The 13,925-nt window shown below is 44.8% G+C and overlaps 1 protein-coding gene across 1 annotated transcript in view; it reads right to left on the minus strand.

Annotated features, from left to right (window-relative positions):
- Positions 1–8,822, minus strand: part of USP2 (ubiquitin specific peptidase 2) — a 128,157-nt gene extending 119,335 nt beyond the window's left edge. The window contains exon 1 of the mRNA XM_040425048.1: positions 8,671–8,822. The gene's annotated coding sequence lies outside the window, so the exon portion shown is untranslated. The remainder of the gene's footprint in view (positions 1–8,670) is intronic.
- Positions 8,823–13,925: the final 5,103 nt, after the last annotated feature.

Raw genomic sequence — 13,925 nt, forward strand, 5'->3', positions numbered from 1 at the left:
GGCCTTACTGCCACTGCTGTTGGCCCCCATCCCCACTCTGTCATGAGGCCACTAATGTCTCTCGTACTGCCACTCCACATTCTGTCATGGGGCCACTACTTGAATCTCTCGGGGCACTGCACGGTTAAGTCCACAGTGTTAAATTAGAGCTGACAATAACATTGACCTGTAATACTGACGCACAGTAAGGCCTCCTGCACACAAACTTGCGGGCCGCAATGCACGAACACCGACTGTAGGGCAGCCGCAGCGGATCGGGGACCCATTTACTTTAATGGGTCCGCGATCCACAAAAAGATAGGACATGTTCTATCTTTTTGCGGAACGGAAGTACAGGACGAAACCCCATGGAAGCATTCCGTAGTGCTTCCGTTCTTCCATTCCGCATCTCTGGAAATGTGGACTCATTGAAGTGAATGGCTCCGCATCAGTGATGCGGAATGCCCACGGAACGACACCCATGTATTGCAGATCCGAAAATGCGGTACGTAATAAGGCAACGGGCAGCCCACGTTCGTGTGCAGGAGGCCTACATCTACAGCTAACAGAAGGGATTAAAAAGCATGTGTTTGGACTGCCACAACATGCATTATATAAACTTTGTTTTCTCCACTACTTTATTGGCGCTGCCTCCATTTCTTTATTTTGTTCCACTAAGGAGCCATTTGGACACAGCTCCTGCAGGGGTGTGCACGGGTTTTTGGCTTTACTGAAGGGTGCTGTATGCTTTTCTTTTTGTTTAACAGAATGGATTAGCTATGGATCTTGGTGCACTGCCAGTGATGTAGACGGCGATAAATTACACCTGTTATGCTGACGGTACAGTAGCTACGGAACGGATTTTTAAGAAATTGACTATGATCCAGTTGTGTGCATGAGGCCTTAGTGCGACTGTCAGATGCAGTGATCAGGGTTGAACGTGGCAACTGAGGGGTTCAATTTTGGTGGGTGGCGCAATCGCCGTTCCCAGTCATTTCGCCCGCTATATACAATGGAATCTGATTCCTGACCAAGTCATTGATCACTAATCTAATTTCTTTGTGAACGTCAGCAAAGCAGCAGAGTCGAATTTTTTGCCAACTTCGCTCATCTCTAATCTTTGCATTATGAATTCCATTATCGGAAGGGACAATGCAGTTCCAGATGGTTGCATGACAGATACCACCAGTGTCCGCAGACCTTATTGACTTACACCGGGGTCTATCAGGGATCTCTCCTGGGGTCCATATTTTTGACAGATGAAATTTGCAGCAGCGCTTTGAGCACAAATGTGATTACTCCTATTGTGCACAGAATTATATGGAACAGCAAATGGAAGTGCAAAATGCAGTGTGAGTATACCTCTACAGCACTGCCCGGTGGGCTACGCATGCCATTTACTGCTAATTCTGATATTATACAAGCAGATGCTTCTGGATGCCACTGATTCTAGCGTTTTTCTTCACTTCAGCCAAATTAAAGGAAAGGAAAAAATAAAATAATAATAATAATAATAATAATAATAATAATAATAATAATAATATGGGAAAGCCCCGAATCCTTACTAGTTACCTTCTGCATTCATTGATATCAGTGCCAACATCCAATGTTGACAATAGCAGGATATTTTAGTGGTATTGAGCACATATTGCCATCATGAACTTAGTTTAAGTTTTATAATATATATATATATATATATATTCTAGAAACCTGTCATAGAACTTTTTTCTCTTTAAAACACCATAGTCACATTCAAAACTGAATGCCAAACATTCATCTTCTGGTGCAGTGTTCACATAGTTCTGCAGGACTACTGACGTTCCACAGCTCTGGGGCTATTTACACCAGTACCATCTATAGAGATCTATGGAGATTCCAATGGTGGGACAACTACTGATCTAATAGCTAAGGCCTATCCTGTGAATAGCTTGATATAACTGGAATACTCTTTAAAGTGTACCCGAGTTTTCAAAAAGAGTTTGCATAAATGGCTGTGCTTCTATAGGTCTTTTTTGGGCTTCCCCTAATGTTTTTATCAGCTTAATTATTCCCCTCTTCAGCTGCACAGCTAGATGCATTTCTCCCACAAGCAGGGGGGAGTCTTCCTTCTGTGGAATCTGCCAGCATTACGGTATACTGTCGTGACATCCTTTCCCACTATGTTTGTTTTCAGCTCCGGAGCTCAAAGAGCAGATGAGGAGGAGAAGGATATCAACTTAAAGCAAGGCAGAACACTCCTGTGAATTCAAAAGCAATGTAGAAGCAGTTCTGTTATCAGGCTCAGGATCCCAGCTAGCTCTGACACCCCCCCCCCCCTTCCCCTCGCTTCCTGGGAGTCGTCTTCTGACTCTGTTACCAGGGACAGGTAGTGGACTGAAAAATGTTCAGTCGTCAGGAGCTGTGGCTGAAAAGTAGATTGTGACAAACAACCTGCATCCTGCCAACAGAAGACCAGACTAGGTCACAGATTACGGCAAAGGTCATTCGGTCGTTTTACCTAAATTGTCGTTTTCACTTATGGCCTTGTGGTCCACAGCAACAATGTTCACAGACCAACCACAAACCATGAAATCACAAATGCATCTCAGTCAGCTTTGGCGTCAGTAAAAAACTAAACAGAATGACGCACAAAGTGATCAGTCAAGCAGGGAACGTGATAATAGCAACGTGCCTGGTACTGCAATACAGCAACAGCATCCTGTACTTATAGTAAGAAATTATACGTAGCAGCCTGCATGCCCAGAGAATGGGAACACTGAGATTTATAGCCGCCAGGCAAAAGTCCAAGGTGCAGTAAGCCATCAACATCCACCGTAATAATAATCAGTGATAAATGAGACTGGTTGTGACGCCACATGTACCATACGCTTGTGTGCAGAAACTACCGTGTGACTTTACAAGGTGCGTTATCACAATGATGACATATACCATGCTGTATATTACTAACAAATGCTGTAAAATGACATTTAAAAAATGATTTACAATTATTTAGACTTTTCTTTAAGGTGGCAATGTGTTTTATTCACTCTTTGTGCTTTTTTCTTTCCAAGTGTATACTTACAACAGGCATTTTTCAACTCTCGTAGAGATACCTGATAGGAAAAAGCCTAAAGAAATGCTATGCTTGCTGCTGCGTTTTTACAAAAATGGCATTCAAAAAACACTATAGACTTGGCTCAGTAGCATAGCTAGAACTGACTGGGCCCCAGAGCAAATTTATGAAGGGGAAAAATCATGGACACTTGTATTTTTTTTTTTCATGGCCACAGGAAAAAAAAGTTGCCCATTTATACTGACTGTCCAGAAATTTCTGGATGGTTGGCAACCCTGCCCTGTGGCAGCCGCTTCCTCTGCTCCCACTATAGCTATGCCCTTTACTTGCCAGCATGAAAAAATTAAATGAAAAATAGGCAGGAAAAAACGCTGCTAAACAAAAAATGTAAAACATTGGCAATAATGCCAAAGATGTGTGAAGCCAGCCTTATGTTGCTAATGTATGTATGTGCCAGCCAGGTTGGCCAGTACTACCGCAGGCATTGGGGCCCTCTACAACATGTTTGGCACACCAGTAATTAACATACATACTGTAGTTTGGATGACTCATACAGCAAGAATATTACCTGTGGCATACATATTTTTCAAAGCTGCCTTGCTTACGAGGCATCTGTCAGCAGTTTTGTCCCTATGACACCGGCTGACCTGTTACATGTGCACTTGGCAGCTGAAGGCATCTGTGTTGGTCCCATGTTTATATGTGTCCGCTGAGAAAAATGAGGTTTTAATATATGCAAGTGAGCCTCTAGGAGCAACGGGGGCGTTACCGTTACACCTGGAAGTTCTGCTCTCTCTGCAACTGCCGCGTCCTCTGCACTTTGATTTGCAGGCGCGGAAGAAAAAGCCTTCTGTGTGCTTCCGGATCTGTGCCTTCACGCTGCAAAAGATAGAACCTTTCCTATCTTTGGCCGCAAGTTGCAGATTGCAGAGCTCTTGAAGTCACTGGGTCTGCAACGCGATGCAGAGTGCACGTGGCTAGTGCCCTTGTTTTGCAGATCCGCAGTTTGCAGTCTGCAAAACGGACACGGCAGTGACATGTTCGTGGGAATGCAGCCTTAAGGATTTTCTTTGTACTGTATAATGAAAACTCCCACCATTTTCTGATATTCTCTCTTTAGCAACTCCTCTCAGCTTTCAAAACCTCTGCTTGCAGTCATTCAATAGCAACTTTCATTGGATAACATTCTGGCTTGGTCGTTTGATGGACACGCTGGACTGAGTAGACTTATGGCAGGTTTACACAATCCCCTACGAACGCTAGTTCCAGACAATCTGCCTATCTAAAAGTGCAGCCGATCACCTGACGAACAAGCGAAACACTTGTTCATTTGGTGATCCTGTCGTTCCTACAAGCAAGTGAATTATCGCTCCTGGGCAGCAGATCATGATGTCTAAGCAGCGATCTGCTGCCAAGAAACAATGCAGATGTATGAGGACGAGCGATTGCAATAGCCATCTGTCACGGATGAGAGTGGGGGAAACCCTCATCCGTGTGATGTTAAATGTAAAGGGAAGCTGCTTGACCAGGACAACAGAATTAGGGAGCAGGTCACCTCCTATGCGTCCCTAACTCTGACGCTGACTCCTAGCTGTATGAGCCAACCCAGATGGTAGGAGGGCTCATACTCAGGAACCTCGGGTCCCTACTAGCCCTCAAGGGATCCCTGAACTAGGAGCTGAGTAAGACAACCTGTTCCTCCTGGACACGGACGAACAGGAGTCTAAACTGGCCAAGCTGCAAGGGAAGAGAAACATAAACAGCCTATGGATATGGCAGGTGAGTGAAACGACTTCCACACCTACCTGCCACAGACATACTGACTGGATCCCGTGCTCAACTGCTGATGTCCACACCAAACATAAAAGGACACAGCACACACACAAACACACAGGAACCCAGATCCATAGCTGCAATGAGGATAGACACCACATAAACATAAAATAACCTCACGAATAACGTTTTATGACCACAAGGGTGGCCCTCACTGGCAGATGGTATAAGAAACCAGGAGGATGACTCCAGCTACAACAAGGCTGGAGTACCCCTCAGCTACAGGTCTCAGCAGAGGCTAAATAGCCCAAATGGCCACACCCACACACTGGAAAGGGAAGAAAGCCACTTAAAGGGGAAGTGTACAATCAACTATCACACTGCAGCTGTTACCGCAGGCAACGACATGCGTGGCAACCATGTCCTGGGAAATAGCCAGAAGGCCGAGACACTGCCACCACATGTACACAACACCACACATTGCCACAGGCAGCCACAAGTGAAGGGAAGTGTCACAGTGCACACATAGAGAAAGTGCATACATACACACACACATAGCCAAAGGCAACCGCACGCATCAACAGTGAGACGCCTAGCAACCAGCTCAGGCTGCTACACTGCCAACAAACACCTGTTGTCCGCGGCAACCGCACTTGAGGCAAACTACTAACAGCCCCCAGCTGCGGTTGACAAAACACCCAGACCGCGGGCAACTGCATGCGGCTCCCAAGGAGTCACGACCATGCACATGGGCGTGACACCATCCCTCTTCCTCATACTGTGGAGGTGATCACTGCATGTAAATGTAGAGCTTCACCCCCATTGAATGAGCAGCCAGTTGTCAGGAAGGAGCGTTTCCTTCCCGATAATCGGCTGTTCCTCGCCCTATGTAAACCTATTAAAGTACAGTTATCAGAGCTATGTCTTCGAATGAAACGCCTTCACATGGCTAGAACATATTTATATGTCCCGACCCCCCCAGAGGACGTATTAATGAATGCCATTCTGCAGAGAGAGATTTAAAGCATGGGGGGGGGGGGGGGGGGGGGGGGGGAGTAGTTTTAATTAAGAAAAGGTGTTTTGAAAGCCATTAGTATTCAGCTCACCGATCCTGCACCATTGCTGTTCTGCTGCTCTTCCCCGCTCCTCCCTACTTACTTGTCTCAAGGTCGACATGTCGGAAATGGCTAGGACCACCTGCTCAGCCAATCACTGACCGAGGCGGGTCACCACTGCAGCCAGTGACTGATTGTAGTGTGTGACGCTGACCTTACAGCAGCAGAGTCAAATATAGATATTACGTTATCTGGTGTCAATTTGCATCATAAGCAGTTGATTATTGGAGCATCCTATTAAACCTTAGGATTAAAGCGGAAACTGAATGTCTCGTGCAGCGTTGTCTCATGTAACAAAGAACAGCTATTGCTCCAGTTGACCCGATCCAACCATATATTATATGGACAGCCAGGAGAAATGAATAGCTGGCTGACCCTTCTTCCGATACATTCTGATGCTGAATCGGCTTCAGACTGGAATGAGGTTACGATGAGAAAATCCTGTTAATGGGTTTGTGCCAAGGAAAATTTTCTACATTTTCAAAACCCATACCTGGATCTGCAAACTTTTTAAATTGCTTGTTATTAAAAATGTAGCATAGCCGCCGAGTTATTCAATAAAATGTATCTGTATAGCACCACCTGCTGTTTGTTCTTTTCCTTATTTTTTGTCCAGATCACTGAGCTGGTCACACATGCTCAGCATAAATCTTAAACTGTCACCAGCCATATGTACTGTCAGAAGCTGTGACCAGGCCGCCAAAATCCCTTGCGGCGCGAGATTACATCATCACGCCGGCCAACTACGATCTGCTGCCAGAAAACGAGGATTTTTAAACCTGTCAAAAGATTTGGATTGCTCGATGAAGGAGCTTGCTCATTAATCAGGAAATCGGCGGCAGTATTAAACTTCCGGATCATCGCTAACGAGCGTTCATACGAATACTTGTTAGAGATGATTGGCCCAACAATCGCCTGGTTTAAAGCCTCATGCAGAAGTCCGTGGAACACGGACCGTGGGATACCAGACAGGCATTGCAGGAGTGCACGGCGTCATTGGTTGCTATGACGCTGTGTGCTTTGTGCCACCGCAGCAGTACAGTAATACACTTGTATGAGCTATACGAGTGTATTACTGTACTGCTGCGGCGGCACAAATCGCACAGCGTCATAGCAACCAATGACGCCGTGCGCTCCTGCAATGCTAGTCTGGTATCCCACGGTCCGTGTTCCACGGACGTCTGCATGAGGCTTAATACAAGCTTTATTACCCATTGAGGAAACATGGGCAATTACCTGAGCATGCATGTGCCTAGGAGGTCAGAAGAAATAGCTGTCAGCCAAATAACCATTCAGCTCTGTTTGCATGTTAGCCAGCTCTACCCAGAAGAGTAGCAGCAGGAATGTAACCCTGCATAACAATTCAGCGGCTCTGACAGCTACCATTAATAGCACAACAAGACTCCATTCAGATATATAGTGTTCATCATCATCATAAATATAAAAAAAGTCACCTAAAATAGTCATTTATTTCTTTACCTTTTCAGATCCACATGTAGATTCCTAGCTACAATCCAAAGAAACGTTCCTATTATGTAATCACTACAATGCAAACAGTTGAATTTTGTTTTTTAGAAAATTTCTGCGAGATCCCAATCTAAATGGTATTGTATGGTTGTTTAATTTATAAATGTACCTGTAACATAAATACTTTCATGCCCCCTCTGACGTTGAGGTCTCCGGCTGCCTCATTAGATTATTATACTTGGCAACGGGCATCTATTAGACCTAACACAGTGCTCCCAAAATATAGTAAAGGGACATTACATATTTAGTGGAACCTAGAATAAATGGATGGAAATGAGATGTATACCAGAGAATAGATTCTAAAATTCAAAAATTTGATGCAATTTTTTCTAAAAAGGATCTGATTCTACCGAATCCAAATTTTGGGTAGGGAAGAGAGACTTTTCCAGGCAGTCAGAGCACTTTCGATTATGGTCGAATTTATTACGACCAAACCGAATGGTCAGTTTGGCCGATTCAGACCCCAATCGAATTTTTGAAAATATGCTCATCTGTTAGGTTTCTACTCTCTTAGATATATAGATATATATATATACACACACATATATATACATACACACAGTATATCTCCATTAAAATGTCAGTAACTGAAAATTTTTCCCGACAGACATGAATTTTTGGTGGTTTTCTGCAAACATTGTGTTGTACCACTAGCGTTTCAACTATAGAGAAGGTGATATGAAAATGCTTGAAAAACAAGACAAAAATCTACAGCCTGCTGCATTTGTGAAACAGCAAAAAAAATTAAAAATTTAAGGGTGGGTTCCGTTATAACTTGTAACATAATGGAATTCTAGGACAGAATGCCAAACGGAAGCTTTTAGGAGGGCATTCCGTTTTGCTCCATCCTAATACATGGTCCTGTTATAACGCTCATGTGAACCTGCCCTAACAAACACCCCAGTAGCGAAAAACACTTATTGTCCCGCGTTTCCTATATTCCTTAGACTTTTTAAGGTGGCATCTAGAGATGACATCTTTTCTGCCCAGAAGTTTGCAAAAAAAGCCACTAAAAATGCAAAAGTACAGAAGAACACCAGCAAAAAACTATGCGTGAAAGCACCCTTATTCCTTACATATTTTTTGAAGCCAATGATATTGTTTGGCTGCCCAGTTCCATGGTACTATTTTAACATTTATATTACTAAATTTGACCCCAAGAAAAAAAAAAGACGAGCGGTGAGTCCAGGAGGTTAGATGCTGTTTGGTCATGTCTGATCTCACCTTCTTTGTTGGAGCAGCAGTTTGTGGTTAGATCTCAAACTCCTTTAACGCCATTCACTTCTTCTCTAGAAGAAATCTATAGCAAAGTGAAGGATCTCCAGCAGATACGTAACCCCAGATCTGTCCAGTTAGGGTCTGTCTTGGCAACTAAGATCTGCTCTTCCCCCTGGAATCCTTGAGTCAGGTTACAGTGAGGATATATATAGCCTCTGACTCTCTGCACACTATCTCAAATTCCAGCCTTTCACGGTAATTAACCACTCATCTTCCAGACAGAGGCCCTCAATTGTCAAAAAATTACTTCCATGGTTTTAAGAAAATCGGAGTCAGTTCTGTTTACTTAGTTTTTCCCAACTTTATAGCAGATACACTGCGAGGGCAATTGGTTATTCCTAATGTGAGTTGCAGTTCCTGATCCTGTAAAAAGCTTCTACAAACCACGCTGACAGTGCAGTCACTTAGGAGTTATTGCTCTCCCAGGAGGAGAGGTTTGGTCTCGAAGTGTCACTATGTTTACATGTCATTACGGCTGTAAGTGTTTTGTGGCCCATAAATCGTGGATCTGCAAAACACGGATGCCACGGATGCATGCCACGATTTATTTTTTAACCTCTGTAGAAATGTCCTATCCTTGTCCGTAAAACGGACAAGAATAGGACACGTTTTATTTTATTTTTTGCGGGGCCACGGAACGGGAGTGTGGATGCGGACAGCACACTGTTTGCTGTCCACATCTTTTGCCGCCTCATTGAAATTAATGGGTCCACATCCGTTCCGCAGATGCGGACAGAAACTATGTCCGTGCGCGTGAGCCCTGAAATGTAATGGCTGCTGATGGATACGTTCCATCTATTTTACTGGTACTTCCATTAAAGGGGTAGTTGGGTCAGAAAGTGGTATTTTTGAAAACTCAATATAGGAAAAAAAAAAATTGTGGCCGTTTTCTTTTTCATTTTGCGGTATCGTGCCACAGAAAATTTAAGGGGTTCGGCTCTAAACCCAGACATATATCTTTCTTCACCCAGGCAGCCCCTCCGAGATGAGCGGCTAACGCCCGCTCATTAGTGCCGGTGACATCAGGAACACTGCTAGGCGGAAGCCTCGGCCTAGCAGAGACCCGGTACATCACCAGATCTGCAGAAAAAGCCCTAGCCCGGTGGGATTCAGTGCAGGGCAAGGAAGAGCATCAGAGCACAAAATGCTCTGATGCTCATCTCGGAGCGGCTGCCTGGGTTAAGAAGGGGATATGTCCGGGTTAAGCTCTGAATCCAGGTAACCCCTTTAAGTAATTAATAAACATTTCCATTCTGTAGCAGTCAGCACAGAGCTAAAATTGTCAGTTTACTGCTGCTGTGAGGGAAGATTTTATCGGAACAGGTCATCTTGCCGTGGTGGATGGGCACAAATGATTTTGATCAAAAGATAAATGCTACGTACCTCATATTCATTTGTATAGGGAATAGAGCATTAGTTTATATTTTCTTTGTTTGCAGAGTGCTGTTTCATTGTTTTTGGTTTTGTATTTCCAGCCATGGTGACGCTTGTGCTTTCACTTCATGTTACAGGATGTGCTGACTAACTTTTTGGGGAGACGCCCCTTTTTATACTGGTCTTGATATCCTCTGAGCAGCCAGAGGATGCACCTGATTTATGATGAGGCGCATCCACCAGGCATTACGTGTGCCTAAGGCCTCATGCACACGACCGTATTTTGTTTCCGTTCCGTTTTTTTTTTTGCGGATAGGATGCTGACCCATTGATTTAAATGGGTCCGCAAAAAACGCGGACAGCACACCGTGTGCTGTCCGCATCAGTATGTCCGTTCCGTTGCTCCGCAAAAAAAATAGTGCATGTCCTATTTTTTTCTAGTTTGCGGACAAGGATAGGCATTACTACAATGGATCTGCAAAAAAAACGGATCCGCGAAAGAACCAGATGCCATACGGAACGTCATACGTTTTTTTTTGCGGATCCGCAATTTGCGGACCGCAAAACACATACGATCGTGTGCATGTAGCCTAAACAGAAATCTACAACAGCTCAGCTGCCGTAGACTTCTGTATTCATTGGTGCCAGAAAACAGGCGAAAATGAAGATAAATTTGTCGCTGTCACTGGCCACGCTCCTTGCCATGTCCACTTTTGAGGTTTGTGACTTTTTTTTACACCAGACATCAGGTGCAGGGAGATGATAAATCTCCTCTTTGTCTTTTGTTTTTGCAGTATGCTTCTGGAGGTGTGACTGTCTCCATTTTGGTTGCACAGTCCTAAGGCCCCTTTCACACGAGCGAGTATTCCGCGTGGGTGCAATGCGTGATGCGAACGCATTGCGCCCGCACTGAATCCGGACCCATTCATTTCAATGGGTCTGTGTACATGAGCGTTGTTTTTCACGCATCGCTTGTGCGTTGCGTGAAAATCACAGCATGTTCTATATTCTGCGTTTTTTTGCAACGCTGGCCCCATAGAAGTGAATGGGGCTGTGTGAAAAATGCATTGCATCCGCAAGCAAGTGCGGATGCGATGCCTTTTTCACTGATGGTTGCCAAGAGAGGTTTGTAAGCATTCAGTTTTTTTATCATGCGCTTGCAAAACAGATTAAATCGCATTGCACCCGCACGTTAAAAACTGAACGCGATCTCAGAGAAAACTGACTGAACTTGCGTGCGAAATAGTGCGAGTTTTCCTGAACGCATACGGACCTAATCCGTATCGTTCATGTGCAAGAGGCCTAACAGACCCATCTTTCCCACAGGCTGATTTTAATTAGTGCAATTTATAGGTGTAGTGTGCCCCCCCTGAATTCATTTGAGGTCATTTGGCACATGGAAAGGTATCATATGGAGTAAGCTCAGTATATACGTGGAGCCTGCGCTCCCTGAATTCATTTCAGACCAGTTGGCACAAGAAGAGGTATCATATAGTGTTTCCCATCCAAAAAAGGTCATCTTACTGTGGTGGATGACAAGTGATTTTGAGCAAAATGTATTTGCCAAGTACCTCTTATTTATTTTATATAGTGAATATAGCATTAGTTCATATCTCGTTTGATACATTCTATGCTTGTAGAGTGTCGCATGGTGTTTACTTGTACTGGGATAGTATTAAGACAGCTCTCTTGCACCCTTCCTAGGCCTAGATAAAAATACTACACTGTGCCACTCAACCCATCCCTTCTGTAGTCAAAGTGATGGTCTTAGGCTGGGTTCAGACCTGAGCGTCTTTGATATGCGCGTTTAACGCGCGTTTTTGACGCGCGTTTTTTGCAATAGTAAACGCGCGTTTGACGCGCGTTTGTGTGATTGACTGCAATGTCCTATGGCCACAAACGCGCGTCAAAACGCCCCAAAGAAGCTCAAGTACTTGTTTGAGCGTAGGGCGTTTTACAACGCGTTTTTCAGCGCTGTAAAACGCTCAAGTGAGAACCAGGGCCATAGGGAAGCATTGGTTTTCATGTGTTGAGCGTTTTACAGCGCGTTTGAACGCGCTGTAAAACGCTCAAGTGTGAACCCAGCCTTACGAGTTAGGTGAGGCTATTTATTATGCTGTGCTAAAAGTCTAAACAAAGGAGGAAGTTAGGATACTTTCACACTAGTGTTTCTATTTTCCGGTATTGAGATCAGTCATAGGAAGAAGTTTCCTTTTTTCCCCCCCATTCATTGTCAATGGGAAGAAAATGTAACTGAACAGAACGGAATGCTCCAAAATGCATTCCGTTCCATTTGGTTGCGTTCTCATACCGGAGAGCAAACCACAGCATGCTGCGGTTTTCTTTCTGTCATTGGATGCGGAGCAAAATGGCATGACCCACAGTGCAAGGGGACGGATCAGTTTTCTCGGACACAATAGAAAACTGATCCATCCTCCATTGACTTATAATGCTGCTCATGACGTTCATTGCTATGTTAATTATAATACAACCGGATCTGTTCATAACGGATGCAGATGGTTGTATTTATCAGCAACGGAAGCGTTTTTGCTGAATCCTGCCGGATCCAGCAAAAACACTAGTGTGAAAGTAGCCTTAACCCCATCCCGACCTATGAAGTACTACTACATCATGGGAACCACTGCGTTCCCGCATTTTGACGTAATAGTACGTCATGGTGATGGCGCGGGCACCGGAGCAGTGCGCGCGCGATCCCTGCAGGGGCCCAGCAGTCCGTGGTAGCCAGGCCCCTGCTGTATCCGCCGGCATTGCTGTAAAAGCCGATGTCGGTGAATTAAACCCTTCTATGACGCGGTCCGCGCTGACCGCAACATAGAAGGGGTTTGTGTCGGGTGAGTGATGGCATAGAGTCCCTGCACTGCTGTGGTGGGGACCCGATGCGTGACAAGGCAGCCCGATGCCGTGCAGAGGCTGCCCAATGCCTTGCACGGCATCGGGACCTGCCTTCTACGGGTGCCGAGGAGTTCCAGCCTCAGGCTGCGTCTCCTAGGCAACCTGTTAGGCTGCGATCACACGGGCGAGATTTCTGCGCGGGTGCAATGCGGTAGGTGAACGTATTGCACCCGCACTGAATCCCGACCCATTCATTTCAATGGGGCTGTTCAGATGAGCGGTGATTTTCACGCATCACTTGTGCGTTGCGTGAAAATCGCAGCATGCTCTATATTCTGCGTTTTTTGCAACGCAGGCCCCATAGAAGTGAATGGGGTTGCGTGAAAATCGCAAGCATCCGCAAGCAAGTGCGGATGCAGTGCGATTTTCACGCACGGTTGCTAGGAGACGATCGGGGTGGAGACCCGATCATTATTATTTTCCCTTATAACATGGTTATAAGGGAAAATAATAGCATTCTGAATACAGAATGCATAGTAAACTAGCGCTGGAGGGGTAAAAAAAAAAAAAAAAAAAAAAAAAAATTAACTCACCTTAATCCACTTGATCGCGTAGCCCGGCATCTCCTTCTGTCTCCTTTGCTGAACAGGACCTGTGGTGAGCATTCATTACAGGTAAAGGACCTTTGGTGACGTCACTCCGATCCATCACATGATCTTTTACCATGGTGATGGATCATGTGATGACCGGAGTGACGTCACCAAAGGTCCTTTACCTGTAATTAATGCTCACCACAGGTCCTGTTCAGCAAAGGAGACAGAAGGAGATGCCGGCTACGCGATCAAGTGGACTAAGGTGAGTTAAATTATTATTATTTTTTTAACCCCTCGAGCGCTAGTTTACTATGCATTCTGTATTCAGAATGCTATTATTTTCCCTTATAACTATGTTATAAGGGGAAATAATACAATCTA

This window comes from Bufo bufo, chromosome 1, assembly GCF_905171765.1.
Source record: "Bufo bufo chromosome 1, aBufBuf1.1, whole genome shotgun sequence".
NCBI classification, from domain to species: Eukaryota; Metazoa; Chordata; class Amphibia; order Anura; family Bufonidae; genus Bufo; species Bufo bufo.